This window comes from Protopterus annectens, chromosome 2.part1, assembly GCF_019279795.1.
Source record: "Protopterus annectens isolate FY-2018-M chromosome 2.part1, PAN1.0, whole genome shotgun sequence".
In the NCBI taxonomy this organism is placed as follows: Eukaryota; Metazoa; Chordata; order Ceratodontiformes; family Protopteridae; genus Protopterus; species Protopterus annectens.
In genome coordinates this window covers 156,110,097-156,125,165 of record NC_056729.1, presented here as the reverse complement: position 1 = coordinate 156,125,165, position 15,069 = coordinate 156,110,097, and positions in this window count along the sequence as shown.

Sequence of the window (15,069 nt, the reverse complement as noted above, 5' to 3'; positions counted from 1 at the left end):
CATACATAGATGGATATATATATATATATATATATATATATATATATATATATATATATATATATATATACACACACACACAGACACACACACACACACACATACACACACACACACACACACACACACACACACACACACACACACACACACACACACACACACATATATATATATATATATATATATATATATATATATATATAAACACTCAAATATATACATATACACAGCAATATATGTCTACACATATACAGATATAGATGCATATGAATATATACTTATAGATATCTACATATGTATTGACAGTAATAGGTGTATCAGAATAGATATGTATGCACATATAGTTATAGATATCTACATAAATAGGCATATCTGTATACATAGGATGTGCATACATATATAGCTATATATATATATATATATATATATATATATATATATATATATATCTACAAAGAGATCTACACATGGCCATGTATATGATGCACTATACAGATGTGTATACAGACATATTTATGAATATACATGTGTATGTACATGTAGAAATATATTAACATCTGTATATGTATATATCCATATTCCTGTCATGTGTAAACATCACTGTTGTGTATACCTGCCCAGATGTATTTCATCGTATGTATCTGATATGTGTACATTATGATAAAACAACATATGTGATGCAACAGTCATATTAATAAGTACTACACAATTGTGGAAGTAAAGACAATTGTTCAGTACTAATCGATATGTTTATTGACAGATATATTGGAAAAACAACAGCTGTCATCACAGTGGTCATGGCGTAGCAGTTAAGTGTTGTGACTAGAGTGTACAGGATCCTGGATTCAAGACCTGCAAGCACTGTTCATTTTGTTGCTGGGCTGAACAAGGGCTGTCGGATACAGAGTGGTTAAGGCAGTTTTGAGCGCTTTAAGCGCGTTTGCGTTGGTTTGCATGAAGCTAAGCGGTGCTAAACTATGGGTAAACATACGGGCACTTACACAGTGTAGGCGTTCCTTACCCATGCACAAATCAGCTTAGCTGTTATACTGGAGCAATGTTGATACCTGCTAACCATGGCTTAGCCCTGGTAACCAGTTCTCACCATGCAGTCCGATAACATAGCAGGGTAATGACATCTGTAATAAGCGTATGTAATGCTATGCACAATACATGCACCTATGTGCTGTCACTACAGTAGCAAGGGGTATGAGTGTCATGTCTGGGACACACAAGTATATGAGGCCTGTACATCACTGTTATCTATGTGAATGTGTTGCATAGAGGGGTAGTAGCCCAGGGTATGTGCTGTCACACTGGCATGTAGTGTATCATGGCAGTACTACTGTTGACAGTGCTTTCCCAGGCAAGAGTAGAGTGCTAAATGTAGTACTGGCAACAGGCACACCTGCAGGCATAGCTGGACTTTGAGGCCTCCCTGATGTGTCCCTGGTGTGTGAGCTGTGTCACAGTATATATCCTCTACTGGATAATGATCTGACATGGGGAATGTAACTGTAGACTACCATCTGTACAGCACATGTTAGTGAGGGCTTCCAACATGTAGTTATGGCATACATATTGTCATCAAATGTCTATCTGTCACCACATTCATCCTACTGCATAGCTACTTGCCAAGCTGATGACTGCCAGTCCCTGTACAGATGTGCAGATAGCAGGTATCCAGCTTGGATATGTACAGGCAACCTATGTTTGATTGACACTGACATTTCTGCCTAGCTGTGTAAGAACTGGCACATATAGGAGACAACACCCTGTATGCACCACATGCCATGGGTACCTCCACTACACTACCATAGTCAAAAGAATATACTTGGGTACAGGTCTACATCACAGACACTAACCATGTGTTGTAATATATGTTGCATACATGTCATCTTGATCACCAGTGGCCATGTGCAAGAGGCACCCAGAGGATTGGCTGATGCATGTCACTCTCACTCTGAGGGTCAGCACAATGGTGTCTGTCGATATATTGCCTGCTGCCACATGGCAGGTGGCAGGATACCACGGTACACACATCCCCTACACAACCCATCTCTCCATGGACATTAGCTAGGTACACAGCTATGACCAACTGCAGCGATGCACCCCAGTACAGACACGTGTATGTGTGCATTACTGAGGATAGCAGTGTCTGTGTGTTAGTACACCTGTACTTGGGAATTCCATGAGGGCCTTCCCAACCACTGCAACACCCATTGCCATAGTCAATTGCGGCTGCTGCTGTATGGGACATTACATGTATCCTGTTATGCTCCTCTCCCTACCAGCTACATGAGCCTTTTAGTACCAGCACAACAGTGTTGTACAAATGGGTCAAAAGGCATGGGATACTCATTGAGTTCTGGCAAGTGTGTGTATGTGTGCATGTCCATATATCTGTAGGGTACAGCATTCCGAGGCCACATACTCCTGTTACAATATCCCATGCCACACAGTAGTACAGATAGTGTTGTTGCTACCCATAGGTGAGGCATGACAATGCAACACCCTACTATGCCTGTGGCATGTGCATTAGATGCATATCCCTGTAGTACCACTGTTGGGATATACAATGGGTTGTATCCCATAGGTTCATAGGTTCATAGATTAGTACTAAGCTAACTGCCCATGTGAGCCAATTTAAGCTTAGCCAATTATCCCTTGGGAGACCCAAACCCTGCACCTTGTGTTTGTAAGGCAAACACCTTAACCATTAGGCCACCCTCCCAACCCCTCGTGGGCAATATGTGATGGTGGGTATGTCAGAGTGTCATCATGGATTTCAGGGAGTACAATATCCACTGAGGGATGTGGGTGCTGTGTACACTGTCATTACACCAAGATGCACCCGGTATATGTCCCATGTACCACTTTATGGTGACCACTGTCACCGTCAACCATACAGGTAACTGATACCACAATCCATCCCAGTTATGCATCTGCTGTGTGCAACCTACCTGTAACACATTGGACACACGGTCAAGTTAGTTAACAGCGATAGGCCCAGGTCTCTTGGATGTGTATCTGCCTGTTATGTGTCTGTTAATGTGTATATTATGGTATGTCACACTATGTATTGTCCATATACAACCATTACATCCCCCATTAGCATATTGTACATGTCTGGGGATGTTCTGCATGTAACATGTAACCTGGAACACACCTTACCCTAAACGCTGTGTGGTGTGTGCGATGAAAGCCACACACTTCAGTAGCACTACATACCTAGGTAGGGGTGTAGTCCCAGGGTTGCCAAGTAAGAGTGTGCATGTATGTGGATGGGTCTACATCAGGTTGCAGATTATACACATCCCAGTGGGTCACCTGTCCATGTGGCACAGGCAATAACTGTTATACAAACCTGGGACATGTGTTCAACTGTACCCCAGATATGTCACAGCCATGGTGTCATCACAGTGCCATACCCCAGTGTGGAATATGACTGCAGACTATCCTTTTGATGACACATGTACACCTACAACACAAATGGATAACATTATGGAGACCACAATCAATCACTGTTATAAACAGATATAATGCATCATTGCTGGATGGCTACACTACCTCACATGTATGCATTAAACTTTAATCCTGACAACATGTTATACTGCAGTAGTTTGGTACACTGTAGTACAGTCACTGTGTGCATCAGAACCATATTAGCCTGTCCCTGCATCAATGTTATGGATGACAGGGATGTGGCACAGGCATCATCATATGCACAGGGTGTGTTGTTGGTTTGCCAGAGGCCGAGGGTGGGTCATACATTTGACACCATGTGTGTGGGTGAGGGGTGTAATGAGGTGAACTGGGTGTGGTGATGTGGTGTGTGTAGGTATGGGGTTGCCCTAGGTATGTTTATATAGTGTGTGTGTATGCATGCACACAGTTCTGCCATGCAGCTGGCCTATACAGGTGTTTATGGACAGCTACAGACCATATCTGGCAGGGTGTGCAGTTTACAGCCTCTGGCCATGGATAAGTGGACAGTGCCTGCCAGGGGTTCCATGGGGCATGTTCAGGTGCAGGCCTCAATGTGCTACTCTCCCCTGATGATGACAGATGTCCATTGGAACCAGGTCCCTCCTGGGACTGGCCAGGACCACGTGCTAGTGGCCTGCTGTGGTATGGTGTGGACAGTGCTCTCCTGCAGTGCTGGGGTTGGTACTGCCATTAAGGGAGCACCTTGGTGTCCTAGCACATTCATGTTGACTGCCAGCTGTTGCTGGCCTACGTCCACGCAGCCGTTGCCGCACTCCCACCACATGTACAAGCACGGACAAACCATGGTCGATGAGGGCCATCATCTCACCAGACCATCAATCCATGAGCTCTGTATAAGCACGGATGGCACCAGACAGTTCATGGAAGTTGTCACTTGAGGATGTGAGAGCAACCCTCTGCAGCCTCAGGCCCTGTCTGGTGCAATGTTCCATACATGCCTGTGCCACCAAGACAGCCTGAAACATGCACCTGGTGGCACCAGTTGTGGCGCATCTGCCAGGGGCATGATGACCAGCGACGCTACCACTAGCACCCTGGGACATCTGCCTATGTGGTGCCCTGCCGGACATCTGGCTATGCCTGCTGTGACCAGGCACAGTAGGCATGGATACCACACTCTCCTGTGCACTGCCACCAAATGCCAGCTGTCCCTCCACTATGGCCACTGGTGATGTGGTATGCATAGGCACTGAAACTGTGTGAGGGTTGGGGTGGTTAAAAGGGGGATGTCAAATGATGGTGCTGTTTTGGCCTTAGACAACCCCACCTGTGCCTCAACAGTGCTATCATCATCTTCAGTGTCTGTATGGACACCAACATCAGATTGCATGCAGGAGAGACCCTGACCCACCTCGCCACCTGTGGGGGAAAACAAGAAATGCACTTTAAGACCTGTACAGCATTGCATAACAGTACACACATACACACACACACACACACACACACACACACACACACACACACACACACACACACACACACACACACACACACACACACACACACCACCTTAATACCTACCTGTCCATGACTTTACAAACAGTCCCACGTTTATTCCCATGTGTTCTCCATCCTGCAACACACTTGGTAACATACACTCATTAATACCACTTATTAATGTATCATTCCTCTAAATGCCTAGACAAGTGATCACAACACAAAACCTGTTACTCCATTACCTCTCTTACCTGAGTGGAGTGGTTTTACATGGCCTCACTGCTGCATTCAGTGTTCACCCTGTGTATGTCCGGACATAGTGAGCATGGCCCCTATATGTGAGGGGCTACTATGTTCACTCCATAATATCACACACTGGAGTGTCATGTGTAAGTATTGCTCAGTACATGCCAGATATGCTGCTCAATCAACCTATCATGTGACAACTGTAATATATGGATACACTCCCTGATGTTGTCTAGTAATTCCAAATTGAATCTGTAGTGCTGCATACATGGGTTCTGAGTCACCCCTCTGGCAAATGCGATATTAAGGGTATAACTGGTGTCTACCTTCCCTCCCAATGCATGTTCCATGCTATAGACCTTATTATACTTTCAGCTGTCCTGTAATTACATACATGACAAGTATTCCTGGTGTCCCATGTGTCTATCCATGTCCATGTAGTGGACAATCCTAAAGGGAAGTACTGCTGTATGAACAACTCCACAATCACACATGTGCATACATGGACACCCACACAAACACACACACATACACACACGCATCCTACATGCATCAACCTCCCTCCACTTCACCAGAGTGACCCTACAGACAAAATAACCACCCACCGAGAGACACACACACACACATACACACACACACACACACACACACACACACACACACACACACACACACACACATATACAGGTGAGGTTGTACAATGATAGTACACACAGTCCTCCTATTACCCATCTGTCAACATGCATAACATATAGTACACAACAGCATGCAGTGCAGCTATAGTCAATCCATGCTAGCAACAGTATACATGTGTGTGATACATGTGCTGTTTTAGTAGGTGATGCCCCTTCCCCTGGAAACCACTGCACCCATGTACACAGTATTGCTGTGCACCTGTTCTGCACCCTGCCATGTACTGTGCACCAAACCTCACAGGTGTACAACCCATTGCTGAATGTGTAGTACTGTGTCAGTTATGTCAATTCTAATGCTCACAACCCCTACGTTTTTCAGCAACACATACCTGGAATGATATGTGGACAGATGTCATTTGTGAATGCCTGATGTCTAGTTTACAGATTTCAACATCAGAGGACCATGTATGAACAATCCAATACTATTACACTGCCAACCGTCAGAGCATACCATGGCTATGGGGAGTGTACACACCCTTACTGATATGATGCACCCTTCCTTGATCTCCCATGGGACCACATCACCACATATATTAACAGTAAATGAGCCCGATATGTGACATATGTCCTGTACATTCACATACAGTGTCTATTGAATGTGTTAGGTGCATGGATGCTGACCGTGATGCATACACTCCGTGTGTGCATATGTGTGCACACCCTTATCATGATGGTTTTCTGCACCTATTGCTATGTGTACTACAGCAGTCACTACTCCTGGCAAGGGTATACTAGCATGGGCCATCTGCATTTGCCAGTGTATGTTCAGTGTGTCCTACACATGTCCCCCAAATCTGCATGATTGCAAGGTCTACTCATGTGCACATCCCTTGGTGTTCACACACTGTCGTCACTATTGCTGTGGGGGTAGGATTACATCTGCCACAGTTCCTGAACCTGACTATGTGCAGATACAGTCATTCTTAGCATCCTTAGGATCCCTGCTGCAGTGCACTGGTGTGTCATGCTGACACCCCCTCCCCACCTTCAGCCTTTTTCCAGATGCTTGACCAAGTAAGGCCTACACATGTGTGTCAGTTTGCAGTGTCCCATACACCGAACATCACATGTTACAGCCTAGTCCCAGCTGATAATATGGACCACAGTAATATGTTATGCCATAGTGCAACTCTGTAACAGTTGCCATTGTGCTAATGGTATATACACTGTTGTTGCACTATATGCGGGTGATGTTTCACACATGTCCCTACTGTAGGCCATGTCTCCCACCATTATGTTACTCCCTGTGGCACATTCCACAATGAAAGGATGTTAGTTATCTTGCAGGTGTCTGACATACCCTTCCAATACCCCAACATGGTCGACACTGTGATGCCGTGCATTTAACAGCAACAATATGTGCACATGTACAGCATGCATTCTGGGTAGGTGTGTTAGATGTGTGCATGGAATATACCATAGCCATTACATGCCTGGTGTATTGGCAAGCACCAACATAAACCATACTCACCAGCTACAGGCTGCAGCCATGGTGGTATACCAGAGGGACCTACATAAGAGGGTGAGAGATACAAAGTCAGTTGCCACACCTGTATTGCTACAGGGTGGGTACAGCATTACAGTACATCAACAGTACATGTTCACAATACTACCATGTATGTACATCTGTTTATCACTACTATGCAGCAACAAACTATATCTATGACATGTCAGATATGCATGATCTACCTGTACAGATGTGGCTGCATATGCAACAGTGGTCTACTGATGTGCCCTGTGGCCTTACCTGCATGGTCCTCAGCCAGTGTGTGGGTAGCACCCACCTCCACAATGGTGTCCGACAGTTGTTGGCTATGCGGATGGGCAGGTACCACAAAGGTGGCAAGGAGCTCCTCAACACATGTCGGGGGTGGATGGCATGGCCCCACCCCCTGTTGCAAGGTGATCCCACCGTACTGCAGCAGCAAGCCGATGGGCATTGTGAAGCAGGTCAGAATGATGATGCCGGACCTGCTCAAAACTACAGTTGTGCAATCTGACATCATTGAACCTGTGGACTAGGTCGTTCCATAGGGTGGTTTGCTCCTGCTGCTCATGGGCGGCCTGGCCAAACAGGACAGGGTATTGCTGGATTAGGAGGTTTAGCACTATTTCATTCTCAGCAGCTGAGTAAGCTGGGAGCCATCCATGTGACATCTTGCCTGAAAGACATAAAGATGGAAATAGGTCTGAGCAACTCATACAGCAAGGTTACCACAGTTCTTAATACACATCTCTGTCACCCCCCCACCATATCAGTGACAACAAACTGTATACACAACTCAATAGCTTGCCTACCAATGGGACAGATATTATATTGTACCACACTTTGTGCTATGTCTTTGTAGCCACGTTTCCTGTGTGGACACTATCATTGCTGGCCTGTTACAGACTTTTCAGCCACATGCCATTATCAGGGCCACTATGGTTCCATATATGCCTGTGGTATGTTTGCTATGTGATTGCTGCACATCTGACATTCTGTGTTATTGGGGATATCTATGCATGCTATTGGACATGTTCTGGGATTGTGTAGACTATTACTACCCACATATGCTCTATAACAGTGACACAATAGCATATTTAGGGAATATTTGCTATCAGAACCACCTGTCCAAACTCATCTGCTCATATTACCAGGCCACTTCACATGTGGGACCCACCCTGGGGCCTCCTAATGTATTTGTCCAGCACTACCTTCAGGTGGAAACAACTCAGGGTATGTTGCCCCCCCGGAGGCACACACAGACATGATCTTGTCCCCCGAGGTCAGGTCCAGGGTCTGTTTCATAGTGGGCTCCACAGACACATGTAGGATGTGCTACATCACCTTGAGGCACCCAGTACACATTCACAGGACCCACATGCTCCTCCTGCTCAGCCTCCAGGCCAGGCACCTTCGGGATGTAAACTGCTGTTGAGAGTAGCAGTGGGTGAGAGGCTTGTTCCCATTGTGTCCATATTGGGGCCCATGGGGCTTCCACATCACAGACCACACACACCATCCAGGGTGTTTACCCACCACATGTGTCACATACCACCTCTGTAGGCTGTCCCCTATATCTGCCAACCCGGATCACCTCCACAACTATACCTGACATACTTCCCCATATTCCAATGTGATGGGCAATGTGGTCCAAACAAGGGATTCACATGTGACATACCCATCTATGTTGCACACACTGACAGCTGAATATATCTGTGTGTATTGCTATGTGTGCTGTTCCCTCACACATAGCATGTAGCACTGTGGTGATAATATAGGGGACATATATTTACATACATGTGTGTGTGTGTGTGTGTGTGTGTGTGTGTGTGTGTGTGTGTGTGTGTGTGTGTGTGTGTGTGTGCATGTGTGTGTGTGTTTGTATATATGTAGACATGTGCATATAGGTGTATATATATATATATATATATATATATATGTGTGTGTAGATATATATGATGTATATATGTGTTTATATATATGTCTACATATGGGTATATGTATATCTGTGGGCATACATGTAGATTATATACATATATATATATATATATATATATATACATACATATATATATATATCTATATATACATATATATATATATATATATATATATATATATATATATATATATATATATATATATACACACACACACACACACACATATACATACCTATATTTGGTGTACATTCAGACATCAGATCCACAATCTCACAACACCTTCCTGCACAGCTGCACTGTTCTGCCTTGCTACAGTACAGACAGGTGCCACATATGGACACAGCCTAACATTAGGGGGGTATATGTAGGGCCAGATTGCAGGTAACCCTATTACACACCTATATCATTCCAGCATGCTACAGTACAGGTTAACCTGAGTACCCTGCAAGTGGTGGGCTGTGGAACCCACATGCCCATCATTATGGCATTACTTCCACCACCAGCTATTGGACACAGTAATATACATGCTTCCCATTACACAGCACACACTATGATGGCTTACATCTTATCAGTTAGTGCTGCTCTGCACAGTTGACAGGTATGGCCCACTACCCACAGGGACAGACACTATTGTCCTTAGCAGTTGTTCAGCTGAACATCATTACAACAACAATATCTGATGGTACATATAAATCATTCCACATCATTTATCCCATTAATATGGACCAAGTACTATAGTCAATTACATGCATATATATTTCACATACCTGTTGTGGGAATGATGTCTCTTCTGGATAATTTGCTGAATGGATTTTTTTTTTGTGTGTTTTCTTTTTTTTTTTGCCTTTCACTCACTCTCTCTCTCTCTCTATCTCAGTCTCTCTCCAGTAAATGGATTGAGCTGCTTTGAATAGATTGCAGCATGGATTTTGTAAGTGATGCACATGATCAGGTGATGACCTCTGCACCAATCAGTGCCCTCCACTTGCTACCTGCATGCAGCATGCTGTGTAGTATTTCCATTTACCACTGTCATGGCAACCCACTAGTATAAATCCCTACATCATGTGGGCGTGGTCCCTTTACCTTTCCTGTATGGTGGACATCTTTCCTGTGTGTGGGCAGCAGTGTTACAGACAGCAGATAGCAATACCTCTTACAAAAGAACCTGTACACTCAGGCCAGCTACATATTTGTATGAGGTTCCAGAACTACAGACAGAGAGTGTGAGTAGTGTTGATGTATGCATTGTATAGCACCAGTGTTACAGGGTTTGTGTGTACATACTAGTTTAACATGGAATGCAGTCTGTCTGCATAGCTCTCAACTTTGGGCCTATCCACTTGATGGCCAGTGGTGTGCCTGTTATGTTTTGTCTGTCCACCACACAGGTCTTGTGTCAGGTATATCACTGGCAGTGTGTGTGTGTTGAGTGCTATCAGTACATGGTTACATCCATTTGTGTTTCTAACTTCATATTCCTGACTAAGGGTATGTTGCAAACTATCCTGTAACACCAGCAACTTGCTTAGTGTATGGCAACACTGTTTTACATATGGGCCTGTGTTCCAGCCTCTGTCCTTCACCTACATACCAGGCTTTGTCCATATGACATTCTGTCAGGGGTTGTTATGTAGTGGGCTGTGAGTATGTCATGCTGCCATTCCTGCCATCATTCCAAAAGTGGTGAAAAGGGGCACAAAGTGGGAAAAACAGTAGGGAAAATAGCTAGGGATGTGCAGGAAGGGTGTAGGGAAGGTCCATAGCTGCCCATTTCTTCTACAGCAACAGCTGTGCATATAAACTGAATTTGCAGGTAGATTTGGACACTCCAACCCCTGAGAGAGGGATGAGGACAACAATAATATGTTGTGATGCCAATTAGATCAGATTACATGTGTACAGTGGACATGTGTGCAAAATGGACAGCTATGTATGGGGCGAGAATTTTTTTGGGGAACAGATTGCCCTTTTTTTTTCAGGTGAGAGTGGGATGTTGGGGAGGGATAGTAGGTATATTTGGAGAGGTAGGTTGGGTAGATTAACAGAAAAGCCAAACAAGATGCATTTAGGGATGGTATATGGCACATGTGGGGAGTAAACACCTTGATGGGGAGGGGTGGTTTGAAATCAGAAGCCCATGAGCTCCCTAGTGGAAACAGTGGGACTGAGGTCCCTACCCATGGGCAGTCACCACTGCACCTTCACAGCCTCGAAGGTGGCTGTGCTGGGGGCTGAGGCAGAAAGCCAGGCTGACCCTCTAGTCATGACACGTGGCCTCGAGCTGGTGTAGCAGATCTCCAAACTCCCGGTTGAGCTTGCTACGCATCACGACCTGGACTTGGCGATGAGTGGCAGGTTCCTGTCCGCGCCTGCTCCCGGGGGAGCGATCCCCATCCCCTGAGGTGGTTCCATCTGAAGGTGGTGCAGGACCAACATACGAGGAGGTCCCAGGTTGGGCCCCAGATGTGTTGGCACCCAGTGCCACGGCCAGCTGAGGTGGGACAGGTGGGTCCGCTAGGACCCGCATTCCCATACATGCTATGGTTTTATGTTTTATCAACATATGTGGGTTAGTAATAGTCAACACATTCCAGGATTTGTTATAACATCATGCATAGATATTCCCATTAACCCAGACACCAGATATGGAACAGTTGCATAGCAAACAGAACACATGCATATATGGGACCACAGTGGTAATTACAACAGCATACAGGTACATTGATGGCACCATGCCACCAATGTTGGAGTATTTCAACATAGCACATGCATAGAAACAGATTTAAATAATTATCAAACAATAGGAAACATGCCCCAATTGTATAGTTAAGTCATCATGTACCAATTGAGTTGGGTATTTAATTTATTGTTGCAGATCAAATGGGGGGGAGAAGTCAATTAACAACTAGTATATTCCTGTAGTTCACATTACTTCCCTAGACAGTGCTGTTATCTGTACCTTACAAGTGTTATTACACTACCCTATTGCCTTAGTTTGGACAGTGGTATGGCTGTCGACAACTATATACATGAACTGGTTTTACCTGCAGTATAGACCTCTTACCTGGCATACCTGTGGAGGAATTGTTTGTTAACACTGTTTCTACACATACTCCCAGATTCCAGGTTGATGTTATGCACATACCTGTCCATCTCTTTTTGCACAGACTCTGGCTATGTCTTGATCACATGCTGGTGAACCGAGACATATGTAGACTATTGCCCTCTTCAACCATTAGTGACTTACAACACTCTTATACAGGATTTCATAGACAGTTATGTTATGCAGCCAGTGTGGGTGACAGTGATGAGTGATACCATATTATTCAAAGCAACTGCAACAATAACAATGCCATACCATACCAAAGTAAACAGTACCAGTCCAGGGTATCAATCTTTTATTTCTAGGCACAGTGTACATATATGACGGACCTGTGGGAGCAATGTTTTTAGCACTCCCTGAATGTTGCCACACAAAGTACCAGAATCCACATTAGTATTATGCACATACATCTCACTCTGTTACTGTACACACTCTGGTCACAGCTTGACAACATGGGGATATAGTTGGGAAATACTTGGCTTATTACTCTCATAACATTTTGGGGAGTTGCTAGTGTAACAGGTTTGTTCTTATAGATGTGTAACAATCAGTTGTATTTCCTGTTTGCTGCCTAAACATCTGGGATCATCCCACTGATTTCCCAGGGGGACAGGGTGACAGGCAGCAGATATGGGCCAATATACTGGACATTCTGGGCATATCTGTACAGTTGTGGGGTAAGATTTTGTATGCAGTCTACTTCAACTCCCGGGATTCAGAACATGGTTGTGTCTGCTAACACTAAAACACTGTCCATCACAGTTGTGCATGCTATATAGATATTGTATATCTCTTATCTGATTTCTGTCTATAATTCTCCTGTGGTTTTACATTCTGGCCTTGTATTACAACACTCTTATACAGGATTTTGTAGATAGTTATATTATGTAGCATAGTGTGGGTGACAGTGATGAGTAATACCTTATTATCCAGAGCATCTGCAAAAATAATAATGCCATACAATACCAAAGTAAACAGTACCAGTACAGGGTATCAATCTTTTATTTCTGTGCCCAGTGTTCATATCTGATGAACCTGTGGGAGTAATGTTTGTTAGCACTACCTGAATGTTGCCACACAAAGTACCAGATTCCACATTAGTATTATGCACATACATCTCACTCTGTTACTGTATGCACTCTGGTCACAGCTTGACAACATGGGGGTGTAGATGGGACATACTTGGCTTATTACTCTCATAACAGTTTGGGAAGTTGCTAGAGTGACAGATTTGTTCTTATAGATATGTGACAATCAGTTGTATTTCTTGTTTGCTGCCTATACGTCTGGGATCATCCCATTGATTTCCCAGGGGGACAGAGTGACAGGCAGCAGATATGGACCGATGTACTGGACATTCTGGACAGTTGTGGGGTATGATTCTGTATGCAGACTACTACCACTCCCAGGATTCGAATCATGGCTGCGTATGCTAAAAATACAATAGTTCACGTCTCAGTTTCATGTGCTATTTGGATTTTGTTGTCTGTCCTTTCACTGTTTTCTGTCTATGTCTCTTTTAATTGTACTTAATGGCCTTTGGGGATTACACCAGTCATACATAGACATTCCTACACATATTATTTATGTTGCACAGTGTGGGTAAAAGTGCTTAATACAACAGTACTATTAAGTGATTGCAAATCTACATTACCATATGATACCAGAGTAAACACATGCAGTCAGGCAGTTAGACCTTCATTGTCAGGCTATTATGTTTTTATTTACATACAACCTATATGAGACTCTTCCTGCTATATTCTTTGGTGTATGCAGTACTTGCCTTAAACCATACAAGTTTTATACAGGCATTTAACTTACTAATACTTTTAGATTTATTTCCTATGACAGTACATGCAAGAGTATTACTAACCTGCCTCACATTACAACATCTCCAAGCGACATCTGTGGGCCTCCTGGTTCTCAGCCCGTGCACTTGCCACTGTGAAGGACATAAGAGGAATATTTAGCCATACCTATCCATAATATACATGAGCTGGCAATTATTAAACAGGTAGTGGAGCGATACTTACACACAGCTGGGACAACCCCTGTACTCCTAGTCTCTTGGATCCACTGATCCAGGAGATATCCCTTTCGCCGCTTCAGGTTGGCATAGTGATGTCTGACCTGCTCGCCAGTTCGGGGTATGCCAGTGGCACAGGTGAGGTCAGGGGCAAGACGGTCCCAGGCTTCCGCTTTATATTGGGAACCCTGGTACTGGCCCTGCAGCAGTCTCTGCTCATGGTCGTTGTCAAGGAGTCCTGCCATGACTCTGGAGTCCTGGATGCCCCAGTGCTGCACCCAAAAGTGTACACCCTCTCCCATTTGAGACATGGTGCCTACAAGGGGAAGCTACAACCAGTTATGAGATGTATTCCCACCTGTTGGGTTTAAATAGGACTAATTTCCCACACTTTGCCATGATTGGACAGTTTTGGAAAGGCTGAGCTATGGGCAAACCTGCTTACCTAAGGTTGACATTGTTTAAAGGGGTATACCAATGGGCAAATTGAGTTAGCTTGCCTACACATTGTTTATACCTACTAAGCTGGCCTGTGCAATTCTTAGCATTGCTTAATATTTAATTTGCATTATATTTGCTTGTTGGCATTGATTTATTATTCATTACATGTTATATAT